At 38.1% G+C, this 13,190-nt stretch overlaps 1 long non-coding RNA gene across 1 annotated transcript in view; it reads left to right on the plus strand.

Annotated features, from left to right (window-relative positions):
* The first annotated feature begins 2,252 nt into the window (after positions 1-2,252).
* Positions 2,253-13,190, plus strand: part of LOC106945209 (uncharacterized) — a 17,391-nt gene continuing 6,453 nt past the window's right edge. The window contains exons 1-2 of the long non-coding RNA XR_001424506.1: positions 2,253-2,406; positions 4,490-4,493. This is a non-coding gene — a long non-coding RNA (uncharacterized LOC106945209). The remainder of the gene's footprint in view (positions 2,407-4,489; positions 4,494-13,190) is intronic.

Here is a 13,190-nt window from a genome sequence, read left to right on the forward strand (position 1 = left end):
TTTTGAACACAAGTATTTGCAATCAATCAGTACTGTAGCACGATAAGTTTTAAACAGCATATATGCAAGCTTTTCTTTCCTGTTGCATCTGAATAACATGATCCATTATGATCAAAAGTACCAAGAAAAAGGAAAAGACAGGAAGTTTCTTTCACAGCCTTGATTTACTTGAAACTATATCATAGAGCTACCTTAAAATATATTAAAAAAAGTAACAACACCCCAATGTAACATTTCTAGCATTGTGTGATCAGATTCGACTCTTTATTAATTAGGGCTGTAATCATTCCTTGAATGATACCTTGATTATTAAAATTCCTCAAGGAAACCTATTTGCTTCAAAGCTTCGTTAAATTATGTTGTATTATTTAGCGCTGTGTTGTGGCCGGGTGATTATTTATGTTGCGTAACGCACTCACTTCCGCCTACGAGTTGTTGGTAGGTGCTACGTGCTAGCAACACAACGTCTACTTTTCAACTTCGGCCAGGAGGGATTTCATTAATTGATAATAATGTCTGGGTTTTTATCATTTTTGGGGGACCAATAGGCATCCTTAAATTGACTGCTGTGATGCCTGGAGTACGGCCGCCTTTCTCGTCCTGGAGCTGCTGCCTGCTGGCGGTGAAGTGCGCGGCGGGTGTATTTATACAGGTGAGCAGATAAACTGAACACTGCGGAACGTAAGTGTAGAAAATAAATTTTATATTTTCCTCGGTCGCAAGAAATGGGTGGCGGAGCGCATCGTGGCAGTAAAGAGCTGGTAGATGTGTTTCTGTGTGTGATGAAGGAGCCAAATCCAGTCATTCACATGAAAATAAAAGCTATAAATATCTGTGCAAAGTGAGAGTTCATCTATTAAGTTGACTGAAGATGAATGCATAAATTAGAAGCTGGAGGATAGACATTTTTTGAGAAGTGTCCTTGTGAGCCTGCCTCCTTATTATTAAATTTAATATAATTTCAGATTTTTGTATAACTGTTTGTATAACTATTATTGTTACAGGTAACTTTTCTAAACAACAGAAAAGTGTAGGGATGAAAAAATATGAAAATTGAGCCAATGTTGATATCTGAAAGTAACACTGCTGTGATAGAAGAATTTACCAATATTTCATTTTATCACATTTTTATTTGATTACTTGAATAATCAATGGAATGCTTAATTACAAAAATAATAGTTTACAGCAGCCCCAGTCTGACGGTAAACGATGGTGAATCTAATTCAGCTCCACCTAAAGAAGAACCAGTGAGGATGAACTGGAGCCGAGTTTCCTAAACGTCCAAATAAATCTGTTTTAGTCTAGCTTCACTAGAGATTCAAGATGCTTCACTTTCTTTTCCATGGATAAGAAACATTGATTAGACATCAAAATAGGCAAATATTTGTTACACAACTGTATGCATCTCTGTGTAGAGTCATCTACGGGTTTGTTAAATTGATATTAAGATACATTTGGGGATAATTAAGCAGATGGGAAGCAGCTCCCGATGTTTTTGCGCCTCCTTATTGGCTCATCTGACTGAAGATGATTCACAACAGGAGCAACGGCTCCTCCTGCTTCCTGTGGCACATCAGAATGGATGAGGGGAATGAGATGAAGGAAAAAACAGGAGGAAGAGTGTTGAGAGTTAGACAGGAAGTGGCAGAGGTGGATGAAGGCCGTGCGGGGAGGGGAGGAGGATGGTGGGCTGTCAGCACAGACTGTACTGCTGCTGCTGGAAGAGGCTCACATCACGGCTCTGCCATCTTCACCGTGTCTCCTCCGATCTATCCAGACTGTCTGCGTACCTGTCGCTTCTCATCACAGAGGGAGAGAGGGGAATGAAAGGAGAGGCAGAATGAAAGACCAGGTGGGTTCTGTTAGAGGGAAAATAACAAAAGCCCAGTCTGCATGGCAGGGTCAGCGTGCTGAAAGGAGGGCTGCATTTAAATGGGTCAAAGTGGCTGCGCACTGACTGCACATGGAGGGGAAGCAGGAATTACTTTATCCTCAACTGTTTAAACCATAGAAATGGAAACACAGCTTTGAAAGACTTAACCAAAATGCTAAATGTGAAAAAGTTTCAATCATATAAACCTGGCAGCAGTGGTGTACGCCTTTGCAGCTTTTTAAATGAGACCCATTATTCTTCCTTGAACAGGAATCTATTCAAAACATGCTCACTACATTTTCTGCACAAAATTATTCTTAGATATGAGATTTTAGTTTTGAGCTTCTTTTAGAATGAGCTGTTTTAGGATCCCTGTCGCTTTAAATCCAAATAATCTACTGGTGGCCACGCCCACTAACTCAATGTTTGCACTCGCACATGAAAATGTCTGCAAAGAGATGCACGGTTATACAACTGTGCATCTTGGAAAAGCAGAAGTGGAGCCTCCTGTACAACCAACAAGAATGCAGCAAGTGACTTCTGGATGATAAGTCGACAACAAAACGCATTACTTTTCCAGCAGCCATTGTAGAGAACATGCAGCAGTAAAACCAGCTGATAAAAATGTGCTGGAGCTCCGCCTGGGTTGCTAGGTAACAGATGGAGCTCCACTGGGGTTGCTAGGTAACCGGCAGCACCTGCTGATTTGTGACGTTACATTCTGAAGGTTTTTGAAACGGCTCATTTTTCAGACACCAAAAAACATTAACTTATTAAAAACCGGCTGGATAGATTTTTTTTTTTTTAAAGTTTGGTCTGTTTTTACAAGCAGTGGAGACCCAAACGGAAGAACAAAAACATGAAAACTGTACGTTTTGATAAACGGTTACAAAACGGTTTTATAAAACATGGAAAGGATTATTTTTATGCTTTGTGCCAAATGGAGACAATAATCCAGAAATTTAAAGTTATTTAAAGAAATCACTAAACTACACAGTACCTACATTTAATCATATTCTTATACTTACTGATATTCTTGTGGAACAAATCAGTGGAAAAAATGGTAAAAAATAAATACTTTCAGGTTTGTTTTTCATTTAGTATCATTAATCTGAATTTATTGAGACAATGATGGATCAAATTCCTAATGCGATAATTTTTTCAGAGAAATGATAAACGATACAATAAATGCTCTTTTCGTTAGATTTGTGGTGTGATTTCTACTTTTTAAATGCTCATTACAATGGAAAAGTAAAATAAAAGAATAGAGTGAAATGTCTTAACTATTAAAGATGCAGTCATCCCAGAACGTAAATACGATAAACGTTTATAAAAAGGTTTTTTTGAGCCCAACCAGAAGTGCAGCAGTGAAGTTTTTAATATTTCCAGTTATTTTAGATCGTACCGGATGAGTAAAAGTGCGTTTAGCAGAGCTGCTTCGTTGCTCAGTCCTCTGTGCGTATCAGCATATCCATGTTCTGTTGACATTCCTGCCAGTCGGAGCTGGAGCAGATAAACGCCGGGACTCGGTGCCAGCTGAACCCGTTCCCACTGCAGGAAAAAGGCCAGCTATTATTGGATGTTGGAGGGGTTTTGCTATCCAGTTGAAAAGCTGTTTAACACACTTTTATTTTTTATTCCTGCTCCAAAACTGTTTGTCAGTACCTCTGAAATTCAAAAGTCTGAAGCTAGGCCTTGTTTGTTCATTTTGCTTCTGGGGAGCCAGATTTCCTTGTAAACGTTTTAACTGACCTTCATCAATAGGACTCGTTTCTTTGTGAAGTTTCAAACTTTTCCTCTTCTTTTTCTTAAGCTGGCACCTGAACATTTTCAGAGGCTTTAAACACTTGATTTGCTATTTATTAATTTATTTAAATTTGTACGGTAAGGAGCTTAAAGGAACATTTAAATACATGCCGTGTGATGCCAGCAACACACTGACCAAAAAAAACAAAACACACAAAAATGAAAGATGCAGGCAAAGCAAATATCTAGAAAATGAGCTTTTTTTCTTTAACAGCAGCTTTTAACATAAATATTTTTCCTCATTTATTTAACTGATTCTATGCAATAATACAGTTTAGCATCAAAAGTTAAAAAAAAGAAACATTTATAGGGATCATAACATCACTTTCAGATCTTCTTACTTGAGTATCCAAAAACTGAACTCAAGTAAGAGCAGAAGTACTTCAACATATTTTTACTCAATAAAAGTAAAAAGTAAAATTACTCTCGTAAAAGTAAAAAAGTATTTGGTAAAAAGTAACTGATCAAATTATCATCATTTCATGTTTAAAAATTATATAACCAGACAGGCCAAAATGTAAAGTTAAGTGGAAATTTTGGTATTTTAAGGATTAAAATTTAACAAAAAATAAAATCAGGCAAAAGAAAATGTTTCCAAATCAGTTTCTTTCAATAAAAAACGTATAAAACTTTAACTAAAACTGCAGGTCTGTGTCTGTGAATTTGTTTTTCATTCAGCGGGTAAGTAAGAGTAAAGATACTTCATAATAAAATCACTCAAGTAAAAGTACAGCGTAGTAAAAATACTCCTAAAAGTAAAATAAATTTTAAAAAGTCCGACTAAGTAAATGTAACTCTGCTTGTGTGGAGTAAAGTGTTTAATGCTAATTTCTCTTTGTAACTCCATTTCTGGGTGTCAGTTCTTAGTTATTTGTAATATTTTTACCAAATAATGACATTTCTTACCATTGTTAAACATGCTAGCTGTTTTATGTGATAAGCTCTGACACATTGCGTTTGCCCGACTTCTTGGTAATCTCTATATCTGTCGGAAAGCTCCGTATCTTTTCAAAAGTTTCCCTAAATCGATAAAATATGTATTTCTGACACATTAAATTGCAGACAATCTGGATTTTTGCACGCTGGATAAAACAGGAAATTTTTACTTTTATTTTCCTCCCTAAACGAATGAGAGTTGGTTTTTGAAAATCCGAACAAGCAGCTTTAGCAGCATCTTCAGTTCTGCCAAATAAACGGTCTTGGCTTCGTCTGGGAGGATTCATGCTCTGGCCTTGTTCGGTTTGACTGTCAGTCACTGGAATAAATCACTGCATTGAAGAACTGACACATGTTGACAGTAACTGAAGGGTTTCGGTTTGGCGCTCGTCCGAGGGCCAAAACATCCAAATAAAGTTGTACGTGCCAAGAGGCGTTTTATCAGGAACTGTGTCCGTCAGCAGCGACTTTACAGCCGGGCTGTCTGAGTGAGTGAAAGCCCCGTCATCTCAGCGGAAGGAAGCGTTCCAGATACATGCCTCATGGTGTTAAGATGTCCTCGACACCATAAGCTACATAAATTATAACACTTCCCCTCATGCGTGTTGGAAACGGCCTCCACATTCAGCCTGGAGTGGAGAGAAAACAACACAAAGATGTTTTATTCACTCCACCTCGACTCCGGCCTTCGACTGTTTCCGTCTTAAAGCCGTCTCACTTTAAAAGACTTTGGGTCATCAATTACAAACTATAAAATCAAGACTGAGGCTGCAGTCACTTACACTCAATGGTTTTGACCAATTTTGAGAAAATTTGCAGTAAAATCAGAAAAAAATGTGGAGATTTGTTGATTTTCTGTGAATTTTGCAGATTTGTGATAAACTGGGAGAACTTATTGACTTAATTTAGAGTTTAAAGGGCCACATAAAAAGCTACAGCGGGCCAAATTTGGCCCCCAGGCCTCAAGTTTGACACATGTGCTTTACTTAATACAGGAAATGTGGTTTAATTAATCTCAGCGTTTATAAGACTCCAGCTTCTGTTTTGTTTTTTCTCACATTTTTTAACAGTTATAGTTTCCATAACCTGCAGCAAAGTTTTAGGTGAAACAGTTTGTCCCTGGAATGAAACATTTAAGCATTTCCCATCTGCTGCCTCTGCTGTTAAAGGTGTTATAAGGTACAAAGCAGCCACTTTGGAGCAGAACGAGCCGTAAAAACACAAACATTTGACACAAAATGTGAAATTTGACACACTCACTAATGGTAATCACCATCGTAAAATTACAGGGAAGGAAAGCGAGTCTTGGGAAAATGAAGACTGGTTTTAAAAAATGCACAAAGAGAACGTTTATGACTTGGCTTTCTTGTTGCTCGTCATTGAGCAACTTTAATTTACAAAATAAAATCCCAGAGTTCTCCAGGATGCTACATGCCTGCTGGTCTGCATGCCAGGATATAAATAAAATGTATTTATGCGATAGGTTTGGTTACATACAGGTCTTAAAAACACATCAATAGCATGAAGAAAACAAAGCGACGTTCACACAGCAACACAAATCCACATGTTTTGCTCATTATGCGACATATCTGATGGTTTTTTTAAAACACAGGATACTTTGCAACATAAATTAAACAGTAAAAAATGGCTGTAAAGAGACAAAACATGAAAAACTAAAAAGAAAACTAGTGAGAAATCTAACTTGAACAGACGAGTATTTTTTATTTCTCACAAATAACTGAGAATTTATCCATCCTCTTTTTGCAAATTTTTGTTTTACTTTATTTTAAAACCTAAAAAAGAGAAATGGCAACCAATTTCCTGATGCAGAAAGTTCAGTAAAATCTTTCTCGTTTTGAATTTCTGAAATTTAAGAGTGTAATATTCCCATCGCCGCCATTTTCCAAATTCCCTCCTGCTGCCGTTGACATGTGCAACCTAAAATCTCAAATTAAAACTTTTCATCCAAGTGATTCTACAGGGCAGGTCTTATTTTTATCCTCCGAGTTTCTTGTTCCTGAAGTTTCATGGCAGGTGGGGAAAGTTTTGACAGCAAAGGCGGAGGAAAGAGATGTAAAAAAACAAAAAGTTTCATCCTGCCAGAATTTTTACTGATGATTAAAATTGTTTCTAGAGTTTGAATTTATATATTTACACAGATGAAGACGACGTTAGAGTCGTGAATAGTGTGAATTTTCTCCCTATTGAATGGCATCATCAGGCGTCGCTCGCCATTATAGACACATCAAAAACCTGACATCACTTCAAAGACTTTTTTGATCTCTTTCATCTGGAAAAAAAAAGAGTTTTTGTTGCGATTGCTCAGACTAAAACCATTTATTTGAAGTTGGGACGCTGTTCTGGGCTGCAGCTGCTTTATGTCTTCCTGTCAGCCTCCACTTATCCAAACAAAGAGCCCGAAGCTTCGCCTCATTAGCTCCCATGCAAATGAGATCACCATTGATACCTCCTAACAAACTGCCACCTCGTCAGTTTGATTTCCTGTTAACTGGATCTGGACGATGTAAATCAACATCCAGCAATTAGCATCAGGGCCGCAGGGTTTCCATTTGGTGCAGCTACTTATTAGACACAAAAAGGATTCTGTCTTGATGTTTATCGGCTGCCAATTTTAACTGGTTTGGTTGGAAAAGTTCACAAAATGTGTGGCAGCAAATTAAAGGCGTGAAGTGGTAACCCTAACGCAAGAAAACAAGTAAAAAAATTTAATTTTGCTTGTTGTGGATCACATGTGTCAAACTTGAGGCCCGTGGGCCAAATTTGGCCCGCCGTAGCTTTTTATGTGGCCGTCTAGACTCCAAATTACATCAGTAAGTCCTTCCTGTTTTTCACAAATCTGCAAGATTCACACAAATTCAACAAATCTCCACATTTTCTTCCTGATTTTACTACAAATTTTTGCTTAAATCAGCAGGGGGCAGAACTGGCGTCATGTCAATCGAATCGTGTTGACCGGATTATTAGGTGTGAAAACATCCAACGTTTTGAAAGAGCTGTTTAGGATTTTACGGACCAGAAATAAAGTCGGGTTTTGGCCACCGGCAGAAAAATCTACCCAAGTCTGTCACAATAACAAAGTTTGCTGGATGATAAATTGTTCCAGAACTTATTGCGATAAACGATAATATTGTTGTTTTGAGACGATTTTCAAGTAATAATGGTATAATAATGTAAGAACATGTTCTCAAAGATCAATAAAATTTAAATCCTAATAAACATTTAAACACTAGAACTGGAAGATATTTAAAACGTCCAAAATAAAAAAAGAAAACAGAAAAAAGAAATAAAATTAATTAAAAAAGGGGGAATAGTTCAGCTCAAAGCACCAGACTAAAGAGTTTCATCATTCAGTTTGTGGTAAAAAGAGAGAGAAAAGAGAAAAACAATAAATTAAGCAAATGAAAATAGAGTTTCTTTTAATTTATCATGCGATTAATTGATTTATTGTTTATTGTGGCAGGCCTAACATGGACAAGGATGTCCATCCTCCATAATCAATGTCAATATTTGTTGGTTTGATAGGAAAAAAAATAAATCAGTGCTGCTTTTCTGAATTAATGTTGGCCAGGATGTGATTTCTGTTACCATTAAGTAATGCAGAATCTCCGCTGTTGAAATGACAGAAACCGTTTCCTTCCACACAGAGGGAGAAAAGCGTGAAATTCACACCAACATAAGAGATACAACCATACCACAAGAGCTGCTGCAGCTTCACTCAATATTTTATTTTCTATTACTGCTTAAAATACATGAAATACCAACACTTTAATAAAAATCAATTCAGAAAAAACAGCCACTATTTCAACTCCGTTTGAGACGCAGTGAATGATTACTGGAATGCTTTCATCGTGTTTTCATTTCTTACTTTCTACTTTCCACCTCAGGACCACAAAAACTACAAAAATAATAACTTCCTTCAGTCACAGATTTATACTGGCATAAACAGACAGAAATGGGGAAAAACATTGTGAGCTGAACCTTAGAAGACAAGATCAGGGCATTAATTAGCGCACCATTAGCTGAATGGATGTTTAATGGACTTAGCTTGGGAACAGAAAGGATCCTCTGCATGTTAACCAGAGAAGAAGAATCGTTTGTCAGAATGGACCAGAAACAAAGAAATGTTCTGCAATAGTGCTTTATGATGTGTTCATAAGTAAGATGCTTACAATGCAGTGATATTATACAAAACAACTCAAATGTTGGGAGAAAAGAAAGGCGGAGAAATCTGAAAACCAATGATTCTTGACTAAATATTGATACCTGATTAGGTAATATTACCAATGCAGAGTCAGCATGCTAATGTTTGGAACCTGAAGGAGCTCTAGAAAGCATTTCCTCTCTGTTTAATGCATCATCTGCATAGAGAGTGAGTCGATGTTTTGCACAAATTATAATTGTTTTTGTTTTCAACTTTTTGGTGGCAGAATAAAAATGGTGATAGGAAGGAGAAAGTTGCAATCCACTATTTTGTTTTTTTATTTGTTTACCCTCTGGATGATGTTTTAAAATTTTGTGCTTAACTTAAAAAACAAACATAAGCCATGGGTAGATTAATCTTTACTCTAATATTTATGTTCTTTTTTTTAACTTTTCTGTATTTCTGTAGACATACGTACAAAATTATATATTTTCAAACAAAATATGTTCTGTCTGTAATTTCTGATCAGCAGAGGTTTATTGTTTACAGATAAATTTTTAAAAACTGTGATTCTGTCTTCAAACATGAACCTGAAATTTAAAAAGCAGCTGCCATCACATTTTGACCCTGTTGCTTTCCTGCCTCCTGCCGCTCTCTTCCCAACCTCTCCCTCTGCCTTCCTGCCTCCCTCAGTTTTGCTTTCCTCCTTTTTTTGTCCAATAAATGCAAAAAGCAACACAGAGGAAAATTGAAAGAATGGGAGCAGTGCATTTGTCATGGTGGGGTGGAAGTACAGTACAATGCCACAGCTGAATAAATCTTTTCACATGTTAAGAAAAACCTCTCAGCAACATGAATCGATGCCACTGGCTGAAAAACTAAAACACAGCGCTGAACAAATGATCCGACTATAAAAACCTCTTAAGAGATCAATTTACTGCAAGCAATAAAAATATGTTCATTATTGCACATACAATCTTTTTCCTGCACACCTCTTCTTTATATCAAGGTTGTTTTCCACATAAACGCGTATTTACACAATACATTTACTGCTATATTAGGCTGATTCCATCTTCACTTTATTCTTTATTTCAGCCAAAACAAAAGTTTGATGTTTGGTTCTCCAAGCGTTTTTTCGCCCACTGATAAGGTGGTGTAATGAAAAAAATAATAATAATAATAATAATTAATTTTGCACCAGGAAGTTGTTTGCTTAAAAGCAAATTCTATAAGAAGTGATGTGTTTCTTGTGTGAAGAAAAATAAATCAAATTCATATTATTTTTGTACTTTGATTTCTGTTTCTACTGCTTCTAAAAACAACCCAAGCATTTAAAATAAACCAGCTGATTTTGGCAATAAATGTAAGCTTTTTGGTGTCTGAAAAACAAGGTGTTTCAAAAACCTCTCTCGACTGTTAAGTCACAAATCAGCAGGCACTGCCCATTACCTAGCAACCCCAGCAGAGTTCCGCCCGTTACCTAGCAACCTCAGCAGACTTCTGCCCGTTACCTAGCAACCCCAGCAGAGTTCCGCCCGTTACCTAGCAACCCCAGCAGAGTTCTGCCTGTTACCTAGCAACATCAGCAGAGTTCCGCCCGTTACATAGCAACCCAAACTGAGCTCCAGCATGTTTGGTCAGCTGGTTTTACCACTGCATTCAGTGTACAATGGCTGCTGGAAAAGACAAGTGCTTTGCTGTTTCTTTTACCATCCAGAAACAACTCGCTGCTTTCTTGTTGGTTGTGCAGGAGGCTCTACTTCTGCTTTTCAAAGATATACGATTGCATAATTGTGCCTCTGGCCTTCAATGGAGTTGCTAGGTAACGGGTTGGGTTTCACTGGGGCTACTGGGCAAAACCCAGATTTGTGGCTTTATATTCTGGAGGTTTTTGAAACGACTCGTTTTCCAGATACTAAAAAACATTAGCTTATTGCCAAAAACCAGCTGTGTAGTTTTTTTTTAAGGGCTTGGACGTGTTATCAGGGTAAAATCTAAGTTAATTAGCAATTAATCTGACATGTTGTGCTCTCAAAATCAATTTAGGATTTTTAAAAACAAAATTTTCTATTGCAAGTTGAGAATGCTGGAAAAACCAGGTTACTGAGTTCACAAAAAGAAGACAGATCAAATTTCTGCTTCAAAACATCCTTTATTCTGCCACTGACTCAACAAACTGATGCCTTTTCAACTCAGTTTAAACTTCTACCAAAATCTAATTTATTTGTACAATAATAATGTAATTATAATTATCAACAAGTACAAGAGAGCTAGCAACTTTATAAACAGGCTCTAATGAAACTCAAAATTTAAGTAAAAACAGACCAGCATGATGTTTAACATCTCTATCAGAAAAGGTTTGTGTAGAAATCATGTTTTGTTAACCCTAGGAGAATTTAAATCCACAAATTAAAACTTTGCTTTTTAATCAGTCGCAGAAATCGACTGGCTCTGTTTACGTACATAACAGCCATTGTGAAGACGTAACCTTCAGCTGATTCAACATGGACCCTTTGTGTCGGGTGTAAATGAAGCTGTAGCAAATGCAGCTCTTCCAAAGATGAAACATTCATCATTCCATAATGAATGACTCACGCATGCAGCGCCGGCCCTTATCCCCTCCTCACACAAGAACAAGATTCGGCAGCTCCATTTGCAGCAATCATTATTTTGTCCATTAACGGCTGTATTAGGTACCGGAGGCATTTCTAAATCAGCTACATATAGATTTACACACGCAAGCGTGCGCGCATCCATTAAGACCCCGCATACAAACTAAGTAGGAAACACAAACCCTGACTGTGCGTCGCTGAAAATGAATATATGCAAAAACAAATGAGCTGGGCCGGCTTTTAAAACAGCACATTATTGTCCTGATGACAGAAACGGGATACGACGGACGGGACGTCAACAGGTAGAAGAGACAGCAGCTGAAGACTCAAGGAGATCCTGAGTATTTTACGCTTTGAAAACGCAATGAAGTATGCATGCATCAAATGGTTCCCCTTTGAATACAGACATGTTTTCCTTTTCAGCTCATCCTTCCAAAACATTACTTTGAGCAGAGATTCTTGATACTTTGAGCATTGTTACAAAAACTCCTGCAAAGCACTCGTTTCTCCTTTCGTCTGCCTTATCGCCGCTTCTGTCTCTCTCATGACATAAAAGAAGCTCTTTGACTTTCAGGCTGCTTCTAGAAAGCCTGGTAGGTATCTGAGCGAGACAGCCGAGTCAAACGGAGAGACAGGGGGAGAGAGATCCAAATAAACGAACTTCAATGCCATCATAAGGAACGGGGAAGGAAGGCAGACGTGTTGAGCCTGCGGGATGGAGCGAGGCTAAAATAAGATGGAGACGGGGGTGTGAAATGGTGAGAGAAAGAAACTCAGCCAGAGCTGTCTCACTTAGGAATCCTCACCTTTTAACCTCTTCACTTTCACCTTCTTTTCAATATATTTTTTTTTGTTGCTTATTGTACAGTCTGAGCATTTCAAAAGGTTTAGTTATAGACAAAAAAAAATCTGGTTGAATAGAACATAAAGGCCAGTCATTTTCTTTGAAAACATGACTATGAATGCTGTATGCTCTAAATAGAGTGACATGAAATGATTCATGCATTTTTGCAAAAGTCCTTTCACGCCTGTTATGTTTAAAGTAGTTTTTATTCAGTTTAAAGAGGACATCTTGCTCAGTAAATACAATAAGGAGGACAAAAAAACTACTGATTTCTGTTTCTCTAAAAACAGCTGCTTGCTCTGACTATTAAAATAATATCAGGTTGGCAAGAAGATGTAGCTACAAATCAGGAGGAAGCTCCTTTAAAGGGACGTATTATGCAAAATTTAAATTTTGCACATTTTTATACTTCCACTTGAATCTCTGCTGTTTCTAAAAACAACCCAGAAGTTTTTTTGTGTCTGGAAAATGAGCCATTTCAAAAACTTTCCGATCGTTAAGTCACAAATCTGCAGCCACTGCCCGTTACCTAGCAACCCCAGCAGAGTTCCGCCCGTTACCTAGCAACCTCAGCAGAGTTCCGCTCGTTACCTAGCAACCCCAGCAGAGTTCCGCCCGTTACCTAGCAACCTCACCAGAGTTCCGCTCGTTACCTAGCAACCCCAGCAGAGTTCCGCAGGAAACAAAAACAGAATCGCTCAGTCCAAAAAAACAAAAAACAAAAAAAACAAAAAGCACGGTCAGGGCGGGACGTGCCGTGGACGGTCCGACAGACGTCTCCGGCGCAGGAAGCGGAATCCTGGAGGCGGGTCCGGCGGGCGTCTCCGGCGCCTCAACAGGCGGACCATCAAAGGCTCTGGAGGGCCAGCAGGAAGGCCAGCTGGAGGCTCGGACGGAGCACTGGGAGGCGGATGCTCGGACGAGCCGGCTGGAGGCTCAAACGGAGCACTGGGAGGC

The sequence above is a fragment of the Poecilia latipinna genome, unplaced genomic scaffold (genome assembly GCF_001443285.1).
Source record: "Poecilia latipinna isolate Pla-1442-1.1 unplaced genomic scaffold, P_latipinna-1.0 Scaffold134, whole genome shotgun sequence".
NCBI lineage: Eukaryota > Metazoa > Chordata > Actinopteri > Cyprinodontiformes > Poeciliidae > Poecilia > Poecilia latipinna.